Raw genomic sequence first — 25,161 nt, 5'->3', positions numbered from 1 at the left:
TTTCTTACCCCAGTCTGTACCTGTATCGCAATGCTTTCGAGATATGAAATGGTTGGTGTTTTTATTGCTAAATTGCCTTGAGATGTTTTATAGGGAGCGATTCAGAAATGGAATAAAATAAAACCATGGAAAATGTACACACAGGCGTGCACACACATTCACAACCCTTTGCTAGACTGGCATCTAACCAGGACAGGTCAAATAAATGATTTCTCATCACAGAATCTGAAATTGTGTGTGTGTGTCTGCGTGAATACTTGTGCAAATGGGCAATCTTGTGCGCTTCAATTGTAGCCTTCAATGGGATGAGGGTGGAGTGGAGACCCATATCTGCCACCCTAATCACCTCGGAGGGAGGAAGGGCTCTAACTGTGGTGAAATTAATCATTCCCCCCCCAAATGAAATTTGCACACCCTGTGCACCCATATGCAGAGGATCACCCTCTCCAACCCCTATGAGATTAGCATCTAAGCAGAAGAAGCAAAACCAGAAATTTGAATTGCTTTTGGGGGCATGCGGGGGCGGGGAAGGGTCAACCTTGTGTGTTGCCATCTCATGTGTTACTGCTGGAGACATGCACTTCTTTGTTTGGCCTTAAGTGCCTGGTGCTAAATGTTCCCAGGACAAAGACGACGCACACCACACAGAGGCCTCAGCTGGTCTTGTCCGTGCTGTGTCACGTGCTTGGAGAGAGATGTCACATCAGATTAGCTTCCTTCTCCAGCAGCGTGTACATCGCTGGAGCTCTTAGCTTGGCAGTTAGAGGAGGGGGGTTGGTTCTCAAGCTACCCTGTGAGGGGAAAAAACCCCCCACATGGTAATGTGGGGCAGGGCAGGGCGACGCAGGTGGGGTAGGGCAGGCCGAGTCCTGTGACACTGGATTAGAACCCTCAACCCACAGCCTCGAGGGCTGGCTGGGCTGTCCGAACCAATCAAGGTTTCATCCCCATGCTCATTTACATGCTGCTGTCAGATTGGTCGCTGTGATGGACTGAACCATGGGCGGGTGGTAGAGGGGGAGCCAGTGTATAGGGCATCTGGGGGCAGCATCACTTTGGGCTTCTTGTCTTCAATTAGAACCGTTTTAGACAGGAAAGTGAAAACATTCATGGAAGAGGAGGAGGAGCAGCAGTGAAAGTATAGCTGTGTTGGGTTGCATAATCATTTGGTTTTTTGCTTGTGGTTGTTTTTTTTTTTGGCTGGCCTCCCGTATTCACTGAGGTGCTCAGAAATTCTTTCCAGCTCCTGCTTAGAAAGGCAGCCTTTCTTGGGGTGAATCAGGCTTTCAATATGCACCCGGGTGGAGTGGTTAGTCTTCTGCGATTTCTGAGCAAAATCCTTATTCCTGAGACTCTCAAGAAGAAGCAGCATTCTGGCCCTCAAGCTGGCCAAGGTATTTCTGAAAGCATTTAGGTAATCTGTCAAAACCTCCAGTGTTCAGGCCCAGAGCTGTCTGCATGCTGTGCTATAAATAAAACACAATTTTGTGCCATGGAAAATCTGAATTCTGAAACCACCATAAATTTGCATCATTTCTCCAGCCTCTGCTAGCCATTGTGAGAGGTAAGGAGGTGTCCAGGGTCCTGAAACCCTTGCCTTACACTCTGGGCTTTTTTATAAGCTCCTTTTCCAGCATTCACTGGGCATTGCCCACTAGTATCTGAGTTTGCATTCAGAACCATGAGAACTAGCGCCATGTGCTGCTTCTGAATTTGTAGGAACAGTTATTTTCTGGAGGGCACAGACCTCTGCATAAGCCCACTTCTGGGCTGGGGGAAGGTTAGGGCAGAGGACATGAACCTTTTGGGCTGTGTGTGACGTTAACATATGAGAGTGCTGGAGGTGAAATAGTTAAACAGGTTACCCAATCAGAACCCAGGGGGTGGAGTCAGAGGGCCTATAGAACCAGCTCTGGGAGGGGCAAAAGAGGAATTGGTTGGGAGTTGGGTGGCTGGTTGGAGTGGGAGTGAATTGGGATAGAGTCTGTGGGTAGTTTGAGTTAGTTTAACAAAATAAGCTGAGTCAGGAACAGTTGGGACTAGGAAGAGAGGTGGTTTAGTGAGTGAGAGCAGGTAGCGGAAGTCATAGGTCTGGATAGGCAACCCATGATTGTAATGGACCGATGCCGTTTATGAAACCACACACTTGTTAAACTATAATAAATAAACAGAAGTTTATGTTCCAATTTAACCCTGACTGGACTCAGTATTGTACCAGGTAGGGCCTGGGTGGTGGCAGTGAGAAACAAAGTGGTGGCACAGGGATCAATAGATGGTGAAACATCTGGGGACCCTGTGTGATCGCCACACTGTGAAGTTCAGAAAAGGAATCTAAAGGAAGCCACGGAAAAGTTATTCCTGAGTACAATTACAACTGTGTTTGTGGAGAATTCTGAGAGAAGTTCCAAGAATTTAAATCAGATTAGAATAATTCCCCAAGAGAGGAGTTTCACATCTCTAGTTGGCATCAGATTTCACTTAAAGCTAAGTGCATTTAAAGATTTCTGGTAAGGCACGACAGCAGTATTAAATTCAAATAAAGTAAAAGGAATTGCTCTGAGAGTAATTCTGGTTCTCAGGGTGGCACAGAGGGATCTGCAAACCTTGATACGCAAGTCCTACAAGTTTCTTTGTTTTGTTTTCGCCTCTTGGTCTGAAGGGGTGAGGCCACCACCTTGCCAAAGCGAAGCAGATCTAGATCTGTTCAGAGCCTGGATTGGAGGTCTTCTGGGAACCACATGGACTCAATTTTGGATTCCATGACAGGTGGGATATAAGTGTACAACCAGAAAGAAAATAAACTCCCAGGCCCATAATTCACTCTGCCAAGAATTTCCCAAAGCATGCCTTGGCTGCACAAGCAACTGTGGAATCTGCACATTAGTTGGGCAGTCAAGCCTGTCATGTCTATGGAAGCATGAAGGAAAGGAGGAAGGCCAGATACTGTATTAGAACTCTCTCTCACACGTACACCCACAGGTCTTTGCAGCCTGGCTTTGCAGAGACTGCAGCTCTGCTTTCAGGCTGACATCTCATTAGGCACCAGATTCTGTGACTGACTCATATTTTGCATTCAACTTGCATATTTCCAGCCACATTGCAAAACACACCATTTACGGCTATGATTTACTGACATCACAGGCACCACATTGAGCAACTGCCTCTATAGAAGCTCATGCTTATTCTTAGCCAAATGAACAAAAACCTCCTGCCTCATCTTCGTGCGCTGCCTGATGGCATTGCATCATAATACTAGCCTCCCATCCAGGATATCGCAGAGATTTGCACACTCTCTGACAGAGCTAACTGCAATGCCTGTCCTATCCAAAAGGAGCATTCTGTAATGGGCTTCAAAGAGGGGAAAGGCCAGTCAAAATTTGCCACAAGCAGCTACTCTTACATGCTAAACAACGGGAGTTAAACTTGTTGTGCCTTATATTGACCCAACAGTTTTCATGAAACTCAGGCCCCTGGCTGCACCATTAAGTGTCGCACCACTTTAAACAGTCATGGTTTACCTCTGGGAACTGTAGTTTGTTAAGGGTGCTGATGGCTTTTACCTATTCCCCCTTGCAGAGCTCTGATTCTCAGAGCTCCCAGTGAAGACAGATTGTCTGTTAAACCACTCTGGGAATTATAGCTGTCAGAGTATCAGAACCCTTAAAAACTACATTTCATAGGATTCTTGGGCTGGGTGTGGGCATGGCTGTTTAAAGCGGCATACTACTGTTTTAATGTATAGTGCAGATGAGTAACAATCCACATTAGATAGACTGGGGCCAAAGAACATAATACAGTGGTACCTCGGGTTACAGACACTTCAGGTTACAGATGCTTCAGGTTACAGACTCAGCTAACCCAGAAATAGTACCTCGGGTTAAGAACTTTGCTTCAGGATGTGAACAGAAATCACAAAGCCGCGGCGCGGCAGCAGCAGGAGGCCCCATTAGCTAAAGTGGTGCTTCAGATTAAGAACAGTTTCAGGTTAAGAACGGACCTCCAAAATGAATTAAGTTCTTAACCTGAGGTACCACTGTATTTACACACTCCTCATACCATTTACCCCCCCCCCCCAATTCTTCCATGGAAATTGCAGCAAACAGCGAAAGAGATGGTAGTAGCAATCTGGAGAGACTCCCTCCCCCAAAGCACCACTGAACTTACTTACATTTTATTATGCTGTTTAGCAGAACCCCAGAGCTTGTAATAAAGTCTTAAGGAAGTGGAAGCCACATGATTTTTATTGACCTCCACACCACCCCCCCCCCCCGTGGGCTCCTATATTAGTGGAAGCGCCTATAACAATGAAAAGAGAAATACTTTCCCCTAACTTCTCCCCTGCCATCTTCTGTGAGCAGAATTATTGAGTGATTGTTTCCTGAGCTACAATGATCACAAGGTGATATGAGGGCACCAGGAGCTAAGACCATGTGAGAGAAAGATGCAATCTGTCCTTGGTGACATCCTGAAGCCCAGTGCCAATGGCCCGGTGGTTGGGTAGGCTCTCAGCTCAAGTTGAAATCTCAGATAAGCTATTTGGCTAACTATATTTCAAACATCTGTGGCTTGCTCTTCTGTGAAAGAAAGGCCCAAGATTGGCTTACACACAATCAGTTAAAACGTGACAGTTCCTGCCCACGGGCTTACAATTTAAAAGACATGACAAACAAGGGAAATGTGTCAGGGACAGAAGAGGGGAGGGATGCAAACCCAAGAATCAATTCTTAAATAGTAGTTCTTACAATGAGAGTGTGCTGGTCCTGGGGGGGGGGTTACCGTGCGGCGTGGTCTGAGTCCGGTCCTGGGTCGAGGGTCTGGAGGCTGTCTGTCAAGGGTGAAGCGGGGTCCAAGGTAAGGTGCCGGGCGTGGTCAGGAACTCCAGAAGAGCAAGTCAGGGTGCTGGCAGGAACAGGTTTCCAGCAATGTTGCTCCCGCAACCTGGGACTGGGCTGACTGGCCTTTATCTCTTCTGGGGCCTAGGGCGGTCCCGGCCCACAGGTGACTCGCCCCTCCTGGCCTTAAGGTGAGCACTCCTCCTGGTAGAACTTAGTTCCTTCCGCCTCTCTGCCTTGAGCCTCTGCAGCTCAGGAGAGGCTGGAGGGTTACTGGACCCAGAGGTAGCCTCACCTTCCCCTGACAGGGCTGGGAGAAGAGCACCTGCAGGCAATGGGTCCTCAATCACCCCCGGAGCCAGAGTGGATTCATCTGGTGTCTGCTCCTGAGGATCTGGCACAGGTGTGGGCCTTTCAGATTGAAGGCCCTGCCCTGGCTCAGCCGGCCCTGGAGGCAGGGACTCCTGTGCAGGCTGGGATTCCTCTGGTTCAGCTTCTGAATCAGATTCCCAGGCCATCACAGAGAGTCAATGTGGACCTGGACCTGGGAAACCAAAATTTAAATCCCCACTGAGCCATGAAGTTCCCTGGGTTCTTTTGGACAAGTCACTGCCTCTTAGCCTAGCCTACCTCAAAGGGCTGTTGTGTAGATTGAATGTGGAGGGAGAGAATAATGTACACCACCTTGAACCTCTGGGAGGAAAAGGGGGGATATAAATGCAACAAATAAATAAATAACAAATAAATAATGGCATAGAAATAGTTCAGGGGTACAAAGTACCCGATGGAGCTGGTATTTCAGCAAAGCTGATGGAACGAGGTATGAGTCGGCATCACAACTGGTGGAGCATTGGCTAATTGGTCTGAAACCAGTTAGTGTAAAGAGGTATGGTTAACTATCCCCAGTGGCTCCCGCCTTGTATGTGATCCTTCCTGTGTATGCTGATTCCTTGATGTAAGAAGACTGCTTTATAATGATGCAAGACGGCAACTGGAATAAAGCCCTACTTGAAACACAGCTTGACTCCTGAGTACTTCGTGGGGTACTTTCCATCAGTCCGAATATCTCGACACACTGCAGTTTGTTTTTGCCTGTGTGGTATGGCTACTTGCCACCTGGAGCCATTCCTTCCAGGGTCACCCGCTGATAGTGCCTCTGCCCCATGGCGGTATTATACTGCCATCTGTATTGTTTAAGGTAGTTCTCAGCAGGCAGGCAGGCAGGTTCATGGTCCTGGCATAAGTTGCATTTGATACCTGCTGCATCAGACAACTAGCACATCTTCAGAGACTCCATGAACAATTCATAGAGGATTGTAATATAATATAGCCCAGCAAGTGACCTCTGTTGTCTAGATAGGAAGGAAGAGGTTGGCATAAATGGAGCCTTGTTTTACAACTAGCATGGGGTTTGCTTTCTGATTCAGCACCATGGTCAACTCCATTCAGTTCACCCCTGTGTGCTGTTACAATTTCCTATGCAGCTTTTTGCCCCACTAGCATTTTGTGAAGCTACCCCGGAGGGACTGCTGAAGAAAATCTAAAAGTTGGAAGCCATTAGATTAACTATTATATGTGTGTTTTGTGCTGAGCTATCACTATCTGCCCTTTTTGGGGGGCTCCATGCCATCTTCTGCAGAATTTTATGGCTTAAAGAAAACTGTACCAGAGTATTTGTGTGTGTCTGTGCGTGCACACACACACGCATACATTTTTATTGCTGAAATACTCAGAGTAGGGTGAACTGCTATGTTCCAGTTTTCCTCTTCCCTGCTGCTGTCCTGGATCCTCAAAGGAGATATTCTACCTCATAAGTATATGGGATCCCCAGCAGGCAACCATCTCATTAGACAAACAGCTCCGCTAAGAGAGGGAGATGTGGATGTTTCAAGTAGAGAAAGCTTTGCCTGGCAGAAGTAAAGCTATGTAATATTCATGCAAATTTAGAGGAAGAAGAGTTTTCTGATGGATCCGCTTGACGCTCATTTAGTCTAGCCTCCAGTTTCCCACCAGTGGCCAACAAATGTCTGTGGTCAGCCCCCAAACAGAACCTGAAGGCAACAGCCCTCTTCCAGCAACTAGTATTCAGTGATGTGCTGTCAGATAGATAATTTAATTTCTATACCACTTAATCTATTAAAAATATATCCAAGCGGTGTGCAAAAAAGTGAAGCAACAACAGACAACTTAATCAAAATATTACAAAAATACACCGTTACATAGAAAAATGTTACATGAATACAAAGTTGCTAATCAATGCCAATTCATTTTATTTCTGACATGCCCTCTCTTCTCAGTCTCTGGTTCTCACCCAGGGCCCAAGCACACTCTCAGTTCACCCAGAAAAGTCTCACAATGAGAAGAGTTCTTGGAAACAGCAGACAACACCCTGATCTCTCACTCTAGACTTGCTTTTTGTGGGCAGGCTCAAGGTGGACGGTACTTCCTTGAGCTGTCCCATTCAGCTTCACTCTCCACATCTAGTTCTGGGTGCAGCAGGTTTGCTTAGTTTCCTAGAGGGGCCAGAAGATGGGAAAAGGGCCCCCCTCACAGCTCTTTCTTCACCCTCTCCTCTTCCTTCAGCTGCTTCCTTCACTCTTCTTCCTCCTACAGCAATAGACACTAAAAACATCTCACAGGACTGGACTCTTATGTAGTCAAAACATAAGAATCCACATACACGCAAGGCAGAGAGAGGGCAGACTTGGAGATGCTGCAAGCTTTGCAGAAGTACTGCAAGATAGGTTTTAAAGGGGGGGGGACATCTCAAAGCTTCCAAATGAGGACTGATCATACTCAACAGGCAGGGAATGTTGACTGACTGTTGGAAGGGGGAGCGGAAAACTGGTGGGAGAGATGGAGTGGAATATACTGATGAGGTGGATTTGTTGCAGGTGTTGCAGGGCTGTAGCTTAGTGGTTAATGCATCTATTTTGCATGCAGAAGGTCCCAGGATCAGTCCCTAGCATGCCCAGGTAGGGATAGAAATGCCCCCTCTCTGAAACTCTGGAAAACCACTGCCACTCAGTGCAGATAATAAGGTGCTAGATGGACTAATGGTCTAACTTGCTATCAAGGCACTTCCTATGTTATGGATAATAGCCATTGATAGACCTCCCTTCCAAGACGGTGGCTATCATGTTTAGGCTGAGGTAGCCCTGGAGGCTTGACAAATGTTCAGCTCCAGTCTATGAGGTGGTGTCTACCAGGACAAATCTAATGCAAGGTTGCAGTTCTAGTGGGCAACAACATATATGGAACAGTTCACACATCACACTGCAGCAAACCCAGGTTTGAGAAGATGAATTTACAGTGGATGGTTCATTATGTGACACCAAATTTGCTCTGTATAAAAAAGGAATTAGAAAACAGGCTTCCAAAAATAGCAACACTATGCACAATAGGACCATAAAAATTACATAGAAGAGACGTGCAGAATGTTCACTCGGTAGAACAAAGCAAGCATTCATCACTACGGTAGATCGATCACAAACCCTAGTCACGGCACGGCAAATAAAATACATGAGCCTCATTCCATAGTAAATGTGCTCCAATCAAAAGAAATATAATTTAAAGTTGGATAAAATTCTAAATTAAGGCTTGACTTACGTTCTCAAATCAGGAAGATGAAGAGCCTTGGGTTTCCCGCATCGTTAATCTCTCCAGCTGTTGTGTGTGCCTCGTTTAAAGTTCAAGGCAGAAGCTTTCAGGGAAAAAAAGAAAAAGATTCAGAGTTTCAAAAGTAAGGGGTGCTTTGGGAAGCTGTGGAAATTGACGAAAAGCACTTGGAACCATCTCTTTAGTCACAAATGCAAGTAGGACTGGGAGGAAAGGGTTGAGGTGGCATTTTGATGCAAACCTCCTTAATTCAGCCATTGAAAGCCTGAACCAGGCCCAGGTATCTGGTCTGCCTTCTATGTGTTAGTCTGGGGATCACAATTTTCCCCAGCCCGAGAGCTGCATTGTCTTCTGGGAAACTTCCTCTCAGTCACATGCTAGTGGTGGGCCTAGAAGCAAAAGCGGTTGGAACAACCAATGTCAATTTTACCTTTGTACAGAAGGCTAGTTTCTATACACACTCACAAAACCCCTCTCTATCCACCATGTAGACCAGTAAGAGGCATTCTCAGAATTCAAGGAGGTGTCTCAGCCAGGCAAAAACACCCTGAGGGCAGTGGCATGTAGTCAGTGGATTGTGGGGAATAGGCTAGACACCTAAATTATCCTGGTGGAGTATTAAAGTATTAAAGCCTGGCGCCTCCTTCCCTAAGCCCAGGAAGCTTCTGCCCAGCTTAGTGAGGGAGGTGTGATACTCACGCACAACATCCCAAGTGCAAGCTGGCACCTCTGGCCCTAACTGTTCCCCTACAAAAAAATTCCACCACAGACCACTGCCTGAGGTCCTATAAGGGGGTGCATTTCAAGGGCTATATAGAGGCCCAGAGGGCCACATTTGGCCCCTGAGTCTGAGGTTTCCCACCCCTGTGTTAGTCTCCTAAAATATTTTCTCGTGACATGGGAAGCAGATGACCTTTGCAGGCAAATAAGGGAGTTAACTGCAATATGTAGTGATGTGCCTTCATTGACCCAGTCTAATAAAAATTTAAAGAACATACAGCTTCTTTGTGGGCACAGAACAAAGGCCCATCAAATTCAGCATTCAGTTGCCAGGAATAGTTGGCAGCCACAGTACATTATGCTATTCCTGGGAATTTAAGGGAGGCAGCGTTCATGCCTCTTTCCTCCAGAAAACCCTGGACTGGTTCACACATGTAGCAGATTTCCCTCTATACTTGCTAGCTGGCAGATGAATGTGTGAAGTGACTTGACTATGGGAGAAAAAGGCATGTTGCATAAGAGGCAATATGAGAGTTCCATCTGTGCTGCTAGATCTGTGACTTTATTTATTCATTTATTTATTTGTATTTCCATCCTGCCAACATGGCGCCGCTTCTCCTTCCACCACTCCTTTAGGGCATTTCTCAGCGAGACAAACAACAGCCATGCAAAACAATACAAATAAACTTAAAGCGCGATATTAAAAAAATCCAATTAAAATCAGCATCATTATCCTTTAAAATGAAAAACCAAATTATATAAAAACGGAATCTGTTTTCAAACATCAAACTGCTTTAAAGTGGCAACTCACAAGCAGCAGATGAAATATGCTCCATTTAATTCAGGGATGGGCCCCTGCAGGCGTTGTTGGAATCCATCAGCACGGCCAATGGTCAGGGATGGTGGGAGCCAGAAAACAGTCCAACAACATCTAGAGGGCCACAGGTACCCCATCCCTGGCTTAGATTAAAATAAAAATCCAAACTAAATCACCCTCCAAATGCTTGCTGAAATGAAAAAAAAAAGTTTCCTTATTAATTTCTGAAAGGCGAAACAGCCTGACAAGCTTCTCTGGGGTGAGAATTTCAAAGAACAGTTAAGTAAGGTGCTCCCATCAGTTGCTATCAATCTAAATGAAGGCTCTAAGCAGTCTTTAAGGGCAGCCCCACATATAGCATATTGCAGTAGTCCAGCCTTCAAGTTTCCAAGCGTGTGTCACTGCGGTGAGGTCAGCATTCTCCAGTATAGGTGTGGGAATCATGGGAGTTGCAGTTCAGCAACATTGGGAGGCAGTGATGGCCACCTACTGCCAGGCGTCAGGGAATCCAATCCTCCCATGGTAGGCTGCCAGGAATAGATAGACAAGGAGAGTTCTTACCAAAGCGTTTTATTCAATATTCACAGAGCGAAGCTTAGAAATGTAGCCTCTTGGAGTAATGGCATTGCTCTGAGTAATCTCCATCCCCTTCTCTCCTCAATCGTTAACAGCACCACCCACCTTACGGTGGCTGCTTAGGGCCATTTGCCTCCAAGCCCTTTGCTCTCCTACTTTCAATGCTCGCTGGGTTCTGGGAGAATGGAGGTCTGGAATACTTTCTAGTAATAATGTGACAGCCAGCTGCTCTGGCTCTGCTTCCCCCCTCTTCTTCCATTATTTCCTAACTTTGCCCCTCATCTACCTCTGAGCTGTGACCTTCCTTAAACCACTGTTGTAAATCTGTACTGTATTCCTCTTCTCTGGAAGGTTCAGGAGGGGGTGGTGGTCTCCAGCATTCCTCCTCTGTCCAGTCCCTAATGCCTACCTGGATGACTTTAAAAGAGGATTGGACAAATTCATGGAAGTTAAGTCTAAGGCTATGCTCTCCCCCCCATGGTTGGAGGCTGGTTATCACAAGTGGGGGGAGAGTGCTCTTGTGCTCATGTCATAGTTGTGGGTTTCCCACATACATCTGGTTGTCCATCGTGAGAACAGGATGCTGGACAAGATGGTCTTCTGCCCTGGTGCAGCAGGCTCTCCTTTCATACTTACATTGCATGCCCATGTTCAATTTCTGCAAAGCTGAACCTCTGCTGCTTCATTTCATTTCTGCATAAGTATCGCAATGCAGGGATGCCTTATACTTGAATGACTCTGATGAAATCTTTTTTTCTGTAGAGCTATCCAAATTCCATTCAACTTGATCTTGATTCTTAATTATATCATTTGAACTCCTTCCAAGCTAATCTACTGAAACTTCGAACTCCCGAATCATCTAAGGAGACGTCTTTGCCAACCTTTTGATCCCTTTTGCTGATACAACTCTGTTTGAAGTATTTAATAGCATCATACTTCTCGTCAGAAGATAAAGATGCTAGATTTCAGTATAAGCTATAAGTACATGACTGTGCTGAGATGGGGGCCTGAGGACTATCCATTTCTCCTCTAGGAAGAACCATTATTCCAGAGTTATGGAGCCAGGATACCTTTCACTGCACCAAATGTCAATACACCTATATAAGACTTACATTTAGAATGCACCTAATAATATTGGGTGTTGTGGGGGGAGTTATTGTTATTGTTTATTTGTTATTGGTTTGGTATATATTTCTGTATTTTTATATTGTAAACCACCCTGTCATCTTTAGAAGAAGGGCGGTATAGAAATTTAAATAACAACACAGCAGCAGAAGCAGCAATAATAATGGTTTTAGAAAGCAGTGGTAGAGAAACTTTGGTCTTAGAAGTGAGTCCAGCATCCTATTTGCCCAGTGGCCAAAAAGATGCTCATGTGAAGCCTACAAGAAGGACACAGTGTTCTCCTCATTTGTGTTTCCTAGCAACTGGCATTCAGAGGCTGGATCAGGTCCATCTAGTCTGATCCAGCACAGCTTTTCTTATGTTCTTATATTTGGTCTGCAGGCCTGAGCTTTCCCATCGTACCATTCCTTGTAGTACACACACTTTATAAAAGCCACACTGCACCAAACTCCTGTCCATGCCTTCATCTGTCCCCACTGCCCCCCCCACTTGTGGTACCCACAAAGCAGGTTGCTTCAATCTGGAACATGGAATGGCCTGATTGCTGATGTACGTGAGGTTCTTCCAGCGCTCTACATAAGGATACAAGAATCCTGGGTCAGAACACAGGCCCATCTAATCTAACACTGGCCAATCCTGCACTGCTCAATCATATGCCAGCCACCAGAGGTCCACAAACAGGACAGCAACCCTCCTCTGCTGTTGCTCCCTAGCAAATGCTATTCACAGGTAGAATGCCTCTGTACAGGGAAGCTCCACCTGGCCATTGTGGTGGCCACTAGACCTCTCTTACACCACGAATTTGCCTAATCCCCTTTGAAATCCATCCGAAGGAGTGGAGATAATCACACTATCCTTTGGCAGCAGATTAGTTAAATTAACAATGTGTTGTTTGAAGAAATGATTTATTTTTGTCTGCACTGACTGTCCTGCCAATCTATTAATGTCCAATGACCCAGACTTCTCTTATCACAAGGCTTGAAAACTCACTTTTTTAAAAAAAAAAACCAAACCTGCTTTATGCATGCTAGCTATTCTTTCTCCTTGGGAGAAATAATCACAGCCCTGCGGACTGGATGCACCTTCCCCAGCAACAGGGTGGGGGGCAGGAAGAGCCTGCTCTCATCTCCACACTTGCAATCACGGCTCTGAACCCTTTTAATCATCCCATTCTTTGTACTACAAGCAGGGCCCGCCTGATCAATCGGAACTTTGAGGTTTTGTTATAAAAATGTAAATGGATGTGCTAGCTAAATAAACCTTTTCTTCCGCGGCTAAATGCCGACTCTCCCTCGCCCGTTCTCTCGCTCGCTCGCAGATGCAGACAAAAGCACGGGAGGCGCCTGATAACACTTGGCAAGATCCAGACTCCGCATCACCGTTTTGGCGGGCAAGCCCCACACTCGCCAAGCCTGCCCCCCATGATCTGATTGCTGTTTTCGTGTGCCCACATCCTCCTTTCCAAAGCGCGCCATTCTTTCTAGACGCAGAGTTCTGATTCAGTAAGGGACGGGAGGGAAAAGGAGATGGAAGTCTCCCTTGATTATGCTTCTAAAAATAAGAGATGAGGCTGGTGGCACAAATGTTGTTTTCAAGGAAACATCTTCCTTTCCTTCCCCTCCAGCCCCCTCGTTTGCTAACGACGTCTTAATTGCATCAGATGTGAACGCTGAAGGAAGAAAAAAGAAAAAAAAAGTTATTTTTAAAAAAGAACTGAGATGGTGCAGAGCAGAATATTTACTCGTGACAAGTAAATTCTCTTAAACTCCCTGTCTTGTTACCAATAAATCAGGAAAAAAGAGGAAGGGATGGGTGTGGCTTCACCAATCTTGAACCTTGGTATGTCCTTTTGTCTTGGATCTTGATCCAACTAAAGGGACCATCCTGTGTCTAGATAACCACATATCAGGCTGTTGTTTGTTTGTTTGTGTGTGTGTGTGTGTGAGAGAGAGAGAGAGAGAGAGAGAGAGAGAAGAAGAAGAAGAAGAAGAAGAAGAAGAAGAAGAAGATAGAATCCTCCTCCACAACAAAAGAAAAATCCCTTTGCATAAAGAACTGGCACGTCTTCTCCTTGATATGCTATTTCCTTGTGTGCAGGGATTATATGATCTGCCCATATACATAAAAATGTAAGGTGGTCATCACACAGAATCCAGTGGAGGATTTGCATGAAGTCAGGGAGGGAGAAGGGAGCAAAAGAGAATGAGGTTTTAAAATTGTGGTTTTAAACAACAGCAGAGGTTTGAATAAAGCAGGGATGGAAGGACACACAGGGACTGGAAAGCAACGTAATGAGGGGTGGCAGCCCTGTGTATGCGTGTCTGTCTGTCTGTCTGTCTGTATGTATATACATCCTGACATGTGAGACCTTACCAGCATTCCAAGATGGTCCATTCAAGAAACACCCTTACCTAGAGTTACAAGAAAACGGGCTCTTGACATTTTCCACCCTATATGTGTGCAGAAAAACTTGTTGTTGTTTGGTCATTTAGTCATGTCCAACACTTCGTGACCCAAACTAGTAGGGGTCTAATTCACTGAATTTCACCAAGGGGTGGAGAAATTCTGCAAGAGTTTCTCACAGGTGGGCTCAACAGTAACCATGATTGTAGCATAACTCCCTTCTCCCTCCTACCCCTTATAAAAATTGGCATTGCCAGTTGGGCAGGGGCAGCAACACTGTCGGCAGCTTGCCCATCATTTTGCACCAGCTACAGTGCCCTGGACCTAGAATTATTTCAGGGCACAGGTGGGGTTGCAGAGAAGGAGGGAAGAATTCTGGCTGCCACTTAAAATGGTGGGAGATATTTGAGGGAAATTATGTAAATTGTCCTTTTTTCTCCCGGCGGGGTTGGGTGGGGAGGAAATCTCAGAAATGTTCCATGAAAAATATATGCTGATGAATTTCATCTCAGCCCTTGTTTTACCATCTCATCTGCAGTTTATAAACAATTGGAATTGGTCTATTGCAAGTATCAAAAGAGAAAAAAAGAGAGGGTAACATGAGCTGCAGAGAGTAATGTGAGCAATGCAGACAGTTCTGTGCCCCAAAGAACTTGCAATATAAAGTTCCAGGGCAGAAAGGGAATGTAAAGTTTAGAGCATGGGATGAGCATCAGCCAATAGCTGAGCTTGGAATTTTCAGATTTTTTTTTTTGTCACTAGTATGATTGCTGAATCAGCAAGGGAGCTTGTCTGCATTCCGAGCAAGGAACTGAGTGGAACAGGTGCTTGTTATTTATTTCCATTTATTTTTTTAAAATGCATACCCTGCTTTTCATCACCTGGGTCTCAAAGCAGCTGACAACGATAGAAATATGCAATATACACAACTCACGCCCAAACTGAATCTCAGAAAATTTGAAACCTCAGAAAATTAAAAACTCAGAAATTTAAACAAAGGTTATCAAGAACGTTTGTAAAGCATCATGAGCCAAAGACCTCTCAAAATAAGATGGAGTTAACCAGGTGCCTGAAACTCAGCAAGGATGCTGCATGCCTGACTTGAAGTGTGAGTAGCTCCGCAGCCTCGGGTCTGCAACGCTGAAGGTATGATGTCTCACTGATGCAAAATTATGCTTCTGTTCCATGGGGGACCACTAATAGTGGTTTGCAGTGTAAACCGCCCCATGATCCTCAGACGAAGGGCGGTATAGAAATTTAGTTACAGTGGTACCTCTGGTTACGAACTTAATTAATTCCAGAGGTCCATTCTTAAGCTGAAACCGTTCTGATCCTGAGGCGTGCTTTCGCTAATGGGGCCTTCCGCTGCGAGCGCACCAGAGGCACGCGACTTCCATTCGCATCCTGGGGCAAAGTTCACAACCAGAAGCAGCTACTTCCGGGTTAGTGGAGCTCGTAACCAGAAGCGTTTGCAACCAGAGGTACCACTGTAATAATAATAGTGCTCCCTTGGATGATCTCAGTAGGATGGACAGGGTCAATCAAACCTTCACATATCCTGGGCCTTAAGGGATTCAGGGATTAAAACAAGAACCTTGAATGTGGCCCAGCAGCAGATGGGAAATCACAAGAGTAACTTCAACCCTACTGTCATGTGTTGGTGGCCGTGTGTTCCCATCATTAGTCTAACTGTAGCTGAAGCTTCCAGACCAGTAACAGAAGGGCAGAAACTGGGAGTTCTCACACACACCCTGCAGCCCCTTACAAGTAGTGGAGAGGTCAGCAGGGAAGACAATGTGCCTCTTAAGAACCAGGAGTACTTCTGGGTGGTTGGGCTAATTTCTCTTTTTGGAAACTTGTCTCATGAAATGTGTGGTTAAGATTCCCAAGTGACCAAGAGTCAGGAAAGACCTAGCTCACTCTTGTGGATTTGAAAGCAGCTTGAGATGCAGAAATTTGCTGCAGAAAAGAGAGCAACAGAATAGCTTGCTCTTGTGCCTATACATCAAAGTACTGTTTAAAGGCACAGCTGCAGTGGTTGGGTGGGAAGTTGGCATCATACCCCATATCTACCCACTTGACGGCTTCAGTCTGCAGAGCTGGTACTATTACAGGTGCTCATAATACCCCAGCACCTACACGTTGGAACTCTTTGCCTATTGACATCAGGCATGTGCCTTCACTGTACTCTTTTTAGCACCTGCTTAAAAGCATTTTTGTTCATATAAGCCTACCCAAATGTGTAGAGCTGGACCATAAAGAAGGCTGATCACCGAAGAATTGATGCTTTTGAATTTTGGTGCTGGAGGAGACTCTTGAGAGTCCTGTGGACTGCAAGAACATCAAACCTATCCATTCTGAAGGAAATCAGCCCTGAGTGCTCACTGGAAGGACAGGTCGTGAAGCTGAGGCTCCAATACTTTGGCCACCTCATGAGAAGAGAAGACTCCCTGGAAAAGACACTGATGTTGGGAAAGATGGAGAGCACAAGGAGAAGGGAAAGACAGAGGATGAGATAGTTGGACAGTGTTCTTGAAGCTACCAGCATGAGTTTGACCAAACTGCGGGATGCAGTGGAAGACAGGTGTGCCTGGCATGCTCTGGTCCATGGGGTCATGAAGAGTCGGACACGACTAAATGACTAAACAACAACAACCCAAATGTGTAGAATGTTTTAATCAGTTTTTAGTCATTTTAAACTGCTTTCATTGATAATTTTATTGTTTCATTCTCTTTGTAAACCACTTTGAGGGATTATTATTATTATTACAATCAAGTAGTGCAAAAAATAAAATAAAATGATAAAGCTTATGTTTTGTTACATTTTTCAATTGCAGCAGCAGTAGCTAAGCGGCAGCCCATTTTTGTTGCTCTATAATATTCTTTTATTGAAATCATTGATTATATACACTAATTATATGGTGGGGAGGAGAGAGGGAGAAAGAAGAGGAACAACGATGGTTGTATCAATTAGCCCTGACAAGCCAATGGCTGCAGACTTTTGCACTGAATATTCTGTTAGCACAGTGTAGGATTTCTACTGGGAGAATTCAGCTTCCTTATTGTAATGCTGGCCAAGGTTTTTCTGGCTACACAATTCATGCGCGCATGAAACGTTTGGTTTTGATTCAGTTCCTCTAAGTTGCTGCAGAGAGGTCGGGGACGATCCCTGTTGGGGGTGAGAAGAAAGGGTTTCTCGCTTATTAAATTTTCCATCTGCTTGGACCATCTCTGCCTTTTCCAGCTTCCTGGGAATCTGACTCAAATGAGGCCAAGAGGCGTCTTGGGGGAAGTTGACAGCTTTACTGGCTACCTCCCCCCAAAACACACACACACACACACACACACACACACACACACACACACACACACGCTTGCTGTGTTTTGCTGATGAGTCACTCAAATCCTCCCATCCCACTGATCAGGAGGCTGCTGAGCTGCACATCCCTGCCGCCTTGCCAAGGGCACCAAGTGTGCGGGAATCTGCCAATGTAGCACAACGACATGCACAGGGAGACTCCTCTGGCATCGTGCAAGTCAAATGCAGAGAGAACGTCAGAAGGAGAGCTCGGCTGGATCATCCCAGAGGCCCATCTCCTCCAGAGTCCTGCTTCCTCTGCTCTAAAAAGGGGAAAGGGATGGTTTATAGCTTAGACAGATTTGGGAAAAGGCAGTTTCATGGAAGAGAAGTGGGCTATGGATAGCTATTGGCTGTCATAACTAAATGGAGCGTCCATGTTCAGAGGCAGAATATATCTGCATTCCAGGTTTGGGAAACAAACCAAGAGAAAAAGTCTTCACGGTCATGCCTTGTTTGTGAGAACCTAAAGACATAAGTAGAGCCTGTTAGATCAGGCCAATAGCCCGTCTAGTACAGCATCCTTTTCTCACAATGGTTGACCAGATAGATGCCTGTGAGCAGGACCTGAATTTTCATTCATCACTCTCATCATTGGTGATTCCCAACAACTGGCATTCAGAACCATTACTGCCTCCGACAATGGAGGCAATATGCAGCCGTTGTTGCCAGCAGCCATTGGCAGCCTTTATTGTTAAGTTGTGGGTGAACATATCAGACAACACAGCAATTCTTCAAACAGCTCTTGTTTATTCAGAGGCCAGAACAGAACTGAACTGAAGGGCTCAGTCAGCCTGCTTATATAGAGCTCCAGTACAATGTTACTGTAGAAACTTTCTAAAACTATCCAATCACTGAACATCACCTTTGATCCTTCATTTGCATAAAAACTATCCAATCACTGAACGTCACTTTTGATCCTTCAATTGCATAACTATCTACAGTATCCCCCTGCTGGCCCAGGGTGAGAACTTCAGTACATAACATTTATCTTCCATGAATTTGTCCAATCCTCTTTTAAAGTCACCTGGGTTGGTGGCTATCACTGCCTCCTGTATGAGGGAGTTCCATAGTCTAACCATGCCCTGCATGTATCTGTCCCAAATCTTCCAACATTCAGCTTCATTTGGACTTCCACAAGTTCCAGTGCTATGAAAAAGGGAGAAAAACTTTCCTCTGTCAACTTTCTCCATACCTTCCATAATTGTATTAATTTTTATTATGTCATCTGTTACTCACCTAAAAAGTTGCAGATGCTACAGCCTTTCTTCATAGGGAAGCCAGGCCACCCCTTGATCATTTGGGTTGCCCTTTTCTGAACCTTTTCCAATTCTACAATATCTTTTTTGAGGTTAGCTCCGTGGAGTGTCTGGATGGTTGTTGCTGGAAATAGATGTTTGGCTACTTGGGCATCATTGGCTCTTGCCAGGAACACTGGTGATCTTAGGCAGGGGTAGGGTAAAAGATGCAGGATGCATTTGACCACATGCTCAGAGGCACTCTTGTCCTTAACTCACTAATTCTAGCTCTGGCATTGGAAAAGATGTTGCGAAGCCATTGAACTTCATTCAGAACAGTTGCTGACCATCCAAAACTCAAAGAGGCTCTGCACACAAGCAGATATTGCCCCTGTGTAATGGCTCGCAGCATAGGGCCATCACTTTCCAGAGGCCAGACTGATTCTAGGCCCCTTCCCCACAGCTCAAGCAAGAGTGTATCGCCATGCAACACCAGCTCATTCCTCAATACATCCGCTGAACCTCTCCCCCCCCCCCACCGGCAAGAATGACAGGCAGCTCCAGCTCTCCAGGAGATGGTTAGAGAAACTAATTGAACCCGCAAAAAGTGCTGACGAAGTCAACCTCTGTCCTCTCTGCTTGTAATTGCTATTGACCCGCTGCTCCACTGCCTGGAGGTGCTCAGCATCCCAACACCCAGTTGGGCAAGGTTCCCTCCTCTCCTCTCCTGCCAGGTGCTTAGTACAGCTGTATGCGCCGGCTTTTCTCAAGCTCCATCAATGTCCCTCAGATGGCTGCTCCAAATCCGTGCTGAAGCAGAAAGGAGAGGTGGAAAAGGCTCTGTGGGACAGCCAAGCCACTCTGCAAAGATCCGATAGCTGGGCCTGCAAAATGTTCTGCACGTTAAGCAGGTTTCGGGAAAAGGGGTAATAATAAAAAAAAAGTATACAGTTTTGCTGCCTTATTGATAGCAATTCGATAGGGAGGAATTAGCTGAAGGGGAGGATTGTGCTGAAACTGAAAAATAAAATAGATACATTGCTAGGGTTGGCTGCAGTTTCCCAGCTGATTGGATTATTATTTTTTATTCCAAGACTAGACTTCTGCAAAACCAACAAGAGGAGTTGGATCAAGCCCTCTACTCTTAGTTCCAATAAGGGCTAGGACTCTAGATCACCTAATTCTCTTCACTGGCATTACCACTAGTCCTGGATGCATGGGGACCAGGGAAGACTGTCAGAAGAGTCCCACTGGATCAGACCAAAGGCACATCCAATACAGCATCCTATTGTCAACAAGGCCAGCCAGATATCTTCACCCAGTGCACAGATAAACTATGGAATGTGTGATCCTGGTGAAGGCCACCCATTTAGATGGCTTTAAAAGAGGATAAGGCAAAGGGGTGTGGTCTAGGGGAGAGTCCCAAGGGATAGATAGAGTAGACTTGAGGGGCCCATATTTCACCCCCAGACCTGAGGTCTTCCCTCTCTGCTGTAGGCTGATCAAGATAGATATTAGAAAGAATTGGGGAGGGGCACACTTTCTCTGGCAACAGCTCATTTCTGCACAGGAAGCAGGTTAAAGAACAACTCAAAGTACAAGCTGGAGAGTTTCAGGAGTGGAAGGAAGCATTCCTAGGGAACACTAAACAAGGAGCTGAAAGCTAGAGCATTGGCCAATTTACATGACAGCTAATCCATTTTCTATAGCCTACATATAATGGGTGTTTTGACACATCATATGTTCATTTCAACACACACACATGATTTCCTTAAACATAAAAAATATACCCCACCACTTCTAATTTTTCAGCATAGCTAGTCACTCATTTGCATAATTCCCCAAGACTTTTCAGCAGTTAATGATAGGTACTTCAACTAATTTCCATTTCCTTGCAATACCGAATCTCACAGCTGTAATTAGGTTTGCTCCTGATTCTGTATGAATACTATTAATGTGGTCTTTTAAAACGGACCTAAAAGAGATAGGAGATGAGACAGGGAGATCATATCGTTTTTATTTTAGAAATATTATTAATTTAGTTCCAAAATGATTTAATTTTATCACACTCCCACCAGATGTTCATCATATGAGGCCAATCGTAACCACAATTCTCTATTTTTAAAATACACTTTCCTGGTTCTGTGTGGCTGTAACACCATCTGCACATCATCTTGCAGAAATGTGCAGATATTGAATTCTTGGGGCCATGAACATGCACATACTTCCAATCTTCATCCACAAATGCTGCCATTCTCTCTCCCCCCTCCACATTCCAATTTATATATTATTGCCATGTGAATTGCACATTTCAGGTAAAGCACCTGTAGTTGCCCTGGGGATGCCAGCAGAGCTTGCTTCAGCTGCCTGTAATGCTCACCTTAAAGAAGATGAGAGCACTATGAGGTTCTGAATTCTGGCTTAGATTAAAATCCGTGTCCTGGGGAAGAGCCCCCAGTCTACCTACCAAGTGGAGAAAATGATTTTGTGCTCAGGTCCTGTTCACAGGGTCATACCCTCCAACATTTCTCTGATGAAAATAGGGATGTCCTGTTCCATTGTTGTTGTTGTTGTTGTTGTTGTTGTTGTTGTTGTTGCGGCAAAAGAAGGAGATCCCTGGCCATGCCTGCATTAAATGGAGCAGGCCATGCCCCCAATACCAGCCGATTGGCTGGCCAGGGGATGACGCGGTCGGGGATTCCCTCAATTGCGCAGAGGCTGAGAGCCAGCCCCCACTCACATGGTTGGAGGGTGAAGCCCACAACCCCACCTCCTTTCTAAGTCGGAAGTGGCGTTGTTGTTGTTGTTATCCCACCTACCTGACTGGGTTGCCCCAGGCACTCTGGGGAGCTTCCAACATATATGTAAATGTAATAAAACATCAAACATAAAAAACTTCCCTATGCAGGGCTGCCTTCAGATGTCTTCTAAAGGTTGTATCTCCTGGGCTTGGAGGTTGCCTAGCTCCATAGCCTCCAACATTTCTCTGATGAAAATAGGAGGAAAAGCGGGACATTCCAGGATCAAATCAGAAACCGGGGCGGCTTCTGTAAATCTGGGATTGTCCCTGGAAAACGGAGACACTTGGAGGATCTCCAGGGTTCCCATAGTCACTGTGAGAACAGCATGCTGGACTAAGTGGTCCATTGGCCTGATCCAGGAGTCTGTTCTCATTCTCTTATGTTCCCACTCATGCAGCAGCATGCTGTATTCACCTTGAAGCCATAGTTAAGTTTAACCATGGTTTAGAGTCACATGCAAAGAAAGCCTGTCGCCCATCTATTTACATTTTGTCTACACTGATGCAGTGGCTCTTCACGGTCTCTGGCAGAGTTCTTTCACATTACTTGCAGCCTGATCCTTTTAGGTGGAGACACTGGGGATTGAATCTGGAACCTTATGCATGCAGGTGCTCTGACCGCTGAGCCATTGCCCTTTATTACCTTTCACCCCAATGCTATGCCAAACGTTCTGGGCTCGGGATTGTATCAAGAGCAGCACTAAGTCGCTCATTCCATTAGCACAAGGATTTAGCCTTCCACATCTGAACTGCTTCCTCCTTGCACCGCCTAAATCCAGTGGTGTAGCGTGGGTTGTCAGTGTCTGGGGCTGTGTGGAAAGGGGAAGGGAGGCAGGGAAATGGATGGAGTACACATGCACATTCAACTGCCTAATGGCATCTACTTCACCCAGGAGATCACCCAGGAGATCTTGAGAGGTCACTTTCTGGTTCGCATGGAGAAGTCTTTTTCAACAGAGCCCATCAACAGAAGTGCACAGCTGTATTGAGACAGCACCAGGTGTTGGACGTGCCCAAGGATTAAGGCTTTCTGGGAAATGATATATAACAAAATGAAAAAGGTATTTAAATATACCTTCCTTAAGAAACCAGAGGCCTTTCTCCTGGGCATTGTCGGCCAATTGGTGCCAAAGAAAGACAGAACATTCTTTATGTATGCTACAACAGCAACAAGAATACTCATCGCAAAGTATTGGAAGACACAAGACCTACCCACCTTGGAAGAATGGCAGATGAAGGTGATTGACTACATGGGATTGGCAGAAATGACTGGCAGAATCCGAGACCAGGGAAAAGAGACGGCGGAAGAAGATTGGAAGAAATTTAAGAACTATCTTAAGAAACATTGCAAAATCAATGTGTGCTAGAATGATGTGGCTTTAGAAATTAAATGGAGTACAGCTGTAAAGATTAAGTTAAAAGAAAAGAAAGGTTGACAATTAGATAAAATTAAGGGTGAGGATTTGCTGAACTAAATATTTGAAATGGGAATGCAGAAAGGGGAGGTATGAGGAGGTCGGTGAAGTAAGTTTTAAGAAAATAAGGTTCTGAAATTATACTTGTTCTTTTTTTGTTTGTGTTTGTGTGTATTGTTTTGTTTGATATAATTTGTAAAACTTCAATAAATATCTTTTTTAAAAAAGAGACAGCACCAGGTGTTGAACTTTTGTGCCCCTAACAATTTTATGCCTGGCACAGTCACCCTAGTGTCCCTCCCCACTGCCTAGATCTATTCTGGGGATTCCTCCATCCCTCTGGAGCAGATTTGGGGAGGGTGTAGGATGCAAATGGGAGAGAGATTCTTCAAAACTGAAAGGGAGATGTTTGATTAGCATTGCCAAAAGGTGAACACAAAACACACAGCCAGCAGTGGCCCCCCGCCAATACACAGGAGGCTGAGCATTACTGGTTTATCTCCCCTGCCTACTGCTCTTTATACAATTGAAAGTTCATTACCAAATCACCTCTAGGACATGCCAAAAACCAAATTAATGGAAGCTTACAGACTGCAAAATGGGATGCCAGTTTGGACTAATGAAGCAGTGCATGGGCAACTGAAGAATGGGCACTAAAATAAATTTATGGATCAGTTCCTGAAGTTTATTTTTAAACTGATGTCCACGGAGCCTCTAATACAAAGAAACCATAAATCCCAGCTTAATGAACTCGGAATGAACCCAAGAAGAGGTCTTAATAAATATGCCTGACTCAAAATACAATCTGCTAATCTGATCAAGCCAGGAGTCTTTCAATTAGCCATTCCTAAATGAATCCTCTGATTAAGAAGAGCCCCAGTGTCTAATTTAATACAGAACCTGCAGTGGGGGCAGCTGATGTTGAGTTCTAAGAGGCCAGTTCCAAAAGAGAAGACCCAGGGGGGGTGCATTTTTCAAGAAGGGGAATATTCAGATGTGTGGCCTTCTCTACCTGCAATCTGAAATGGTATAGTCCAGGAAGAGTTGTACTTACTGTGGGATATTTCTGAACATGGAGTTTTGGCTCAGATGTCATACAAGAGGGAAAATATTGGGGACCTGTCAGCAAGATAAGTACTCTCTAAAGAGCACAACAATCCATCAGAGAGGTGGCAGACAAATGGTAATTTGTTGCCAGAGTTAATGCCTGTTCTGACCTGAAGAGGCTGTAAAAGCAGCTCTCCTTTTGCCTAGGTTGTGCTGTGTTTATTTCTACCTGTTCCCCATGCAAAGTTACGTATCCAGCATGAGCACCAGGGATAGAGGGGGATTGTGTTTGCTCTGCATTTTAAACTAAACTGACTTTATTTGCTGCTCCCAGACACATATGCAGATAAGAAGGCAGCTGTCCATCAGATTATACATTTCTCCAAATTTTGTGATGCAATATCAATTTTAAAATACACCAAAAATGCATCAAAAATACACAGGGCAAAAGGCACCAGAAAGTATTCAGAATGTGTATTTTTTTTAGTGGAAGAATGCATAGAAAAGAAAACTTTTCGGGGATAGCGTGTATAATTAAAATGCAGTTTTTAAAAAGCTTTAAAAAAACTGGACAGGATGGGGCTGTGATCAGGTGCCCACAAAAGTGTCACAGAATGGAACTAGGTTGAGCCATCTATCTCTAAACATCACATTTGGGCTGCAACAATATTTTTCCTTACAGTGGTACCTTGGGTTACAAACACCTTGGGTTACAAACACTTTGGGTTACAGACTCCGCTAACCCAGAAGTAGTACCTCAGGTTAAGAACTTTGCCCCAGGATGAGAATGGAAATCGCACATTGGCGGTGCGGCAGCAGCGGGAGGCCCCATTAGCTAAAATGGTACCTCAGGTTAAGAATGGTTTCAGGTTAAGAATGGACCTCCAGAACGAATTAAGTTCGTAACCAGAGGTACCACTGTATTTTTTATTTTGGCACAAAGAGAGGGATTTTGTGGTAGAGATATTCCTGAAAATTCACCCCAGACCATTGATGTTTGGAAGATAAATTGGCCTTCTTTCCTAATAACAGCAAGATTGTCACATAGCCTCTCAGCAAACAAAGCTGTTCAAAGTGAGGTCCTCGCCCATAAGCTTGGGTAAGTCTCTGTGACATCATCACCTAGCCAACTCTGGCTGGCTAGGAAGGCCGGCTGTTGTTGTTGTTGTTGTTGTTTAAATGGCAATAGAGCAGTAGCCAACGGAGGTTACG

The 25,161-nt window shown here is 45.1% G+C and overlaps 1 long non-coding RNA gene across 1 annotated transcript in view; it reads left to right on the top strand.

The window, feature by feature from the left end:
* The first annotated feature begins 1,921 nt into the window (after positions 1-1,921).
* Positions 1,922-25,161, top strand: part of LOC309519867 — a 328,690-nt gene continuing 305,450 nt past the window's right edge. The window contains exon 1 of the long non-coding RNA XR_014214028.1: positions 1,922-1,936. This is a non-coding gene — a long non-coding RNA (uncharacterized lncRNA). The remainder of the gene's footprint in view (positions 1,937-25,161) is intronic.

Source organism: Podarcis vaucheri, assembly GCF_965113315.1.
Source record: "Podarcis vaucheri genome assembly, chromosome: 15".
In the NCBI taxonomy this organism is placed as follows: Eukaryota; Metazoa; Chordata; class Lepidosauria; order Squamata; family Lacertidae; genus Podarcis; species Podarcis vaucheri.
This window is presented reverse-complemented; position numbering and strand designations above follow the sequence as displayed.